The 1,483-nt window shown below is 33.5% G+C and overlaps 1 protein-coding gene across 2 annotated transcripts in view; it reads left to right on the top strand.

Moving 5' to 3' along the window:
* The window catches only part of DET1 (de-etiolated homolog 1 (Arabidopsis)), a 42,562-nt gene that overhangs the window by 19,174 nt on the left and 21,905 nt on the right, over positions 1 to 1,483 (top strand). The window lies entirely within an intron of this gene.

Genomic DNA, 1,483 nt, shown 5'->3' with positions numbered 1-1,483 from the left:
TTCTAAAAGATAAGAACTTAAAAAAAAAAACAAAAACCAACAAAACCTTAATACCGTTATCCCATCTTAAGAAAATCAACAAAAAATTTTAAGGCCGGCAAATATCTAGTCAGTTTTCACATTCCCCTGTTGTTTTGTAAATATTCTTTTCACACGTAATTTGTTTGAATCAGATCTAAACAGAGTTCATGCATTACACTTGGTCACTATTCCCTTATGTCTTTTTTTATTCTATAGGTTCTATTTCCCTCTTTTATTTTCCTTGCAGTGAAATTGTTGAAGAAACCAGGTTGTTTGTCTTCTGGTGTTCTCCACGTTCTAGATTTTGCTCATTGTATCCCTGGGGTAGTATTTACCATACTTTTCATTCCCCCATATTTCCTGTAAACTGGTTGTTAGATTTAGAGGCTCAAACTACTCATTTTAAATTACAAGCTCTTTGTGTGTTGGGGAGTATGTGGGTAAAATTAATGCATTTTTTTACACGTAAAAGCATATGATAGGCCTCATTTGAGATGAGTCAAGTAGCACACATTTCTCTCCTTTCTAACTTCCCTGCCTTTCTAATTTGAAAAAGTGAATCTAAAACAAATCTGGAAATGCCCTCGCCTCTGAATAAAGGAGATTTTTCTTGTAATTCTTACTTATATTTTTAATTTAAAATGAGAAATGGTAAGGATATTAAAGGAATTTGAAGAGAGTGTGCCATTACTCTTATACCTCTATGGTACATTCTAGTCTATTTCATTTGTCAATATGCTTGTTTATGTTTACACAGTTGTAATCATGGTTAGCATCATATTTTCTAGACTGCTTTTATTTTATAAACGTTTTTGCGTCTTGTTACATAGTCCTCACAGTTACAGTCCTAATGATGGCATATTATTCCATCAAGTAAATGTGTCATAATTTATTTAACCATTCCAGTGTCACTGAGCATTTATTCTCTTTCTGCATTTTTACATTAGAATGAATGCTGTAGTAGCCATCTTTATTCGTGTCACTAGTTACTTCATTTAAATTAAATTCTAAGGTTATAAATTCTTGTGAATGGGATTAAGTCAAAGGGTATAAATATCTTTAGGTCTGCTTATACATTTGCTTTCCAAAAGGGAAATCATAGAGCTCTTTAATTCAGGGCTTTTTATTTTCTAGAGCTTGCTCCCAATTCGGCCCCTACCCTGCTAATCATCTCTAGTTTCCCAAACTGTAGGGCATTTATTTTGCTTATGAGAAAAGGTATTTTAAGTACTGAGATGGATGGCAGCATCTTTAGTCTCACTGTATTAGGTGAAAAATTAAAAACTACTTAGTATTTTGTTTCTGTGTGTGAAAAAGAAGACCCTTCCAAAAGAATTTATTCTGAAAAATGAAAAACTCAAAGACAGACCTGAGTCCACACTGTCCTATGTGGTAGTCACTAGCCACATGTGGCTATAGAGCACGTAAAATGTGGCTAGGCCAAGTTGAAATGTGCTGAAGT

Source organism: Propithecus coquereli, unplaced genomic scaffold (genome assembly GCF_000956105.1).
Source record: "Propithecus coquereli isolate 6110/MARCELLA unplaced genomic scaffold, Pcoq_1.0 Scaffold20, whole genome shotgun sequence".
NCBI classification, from domain to species: Eukaryota; Metazoa; Chordata; class Mammalia; order Primates; family Indriidae; genus Propithecus; species Propithecus coquereli.
This window is presented reverse-complemented; position numbering and strand designations above follow the sequence as displayed.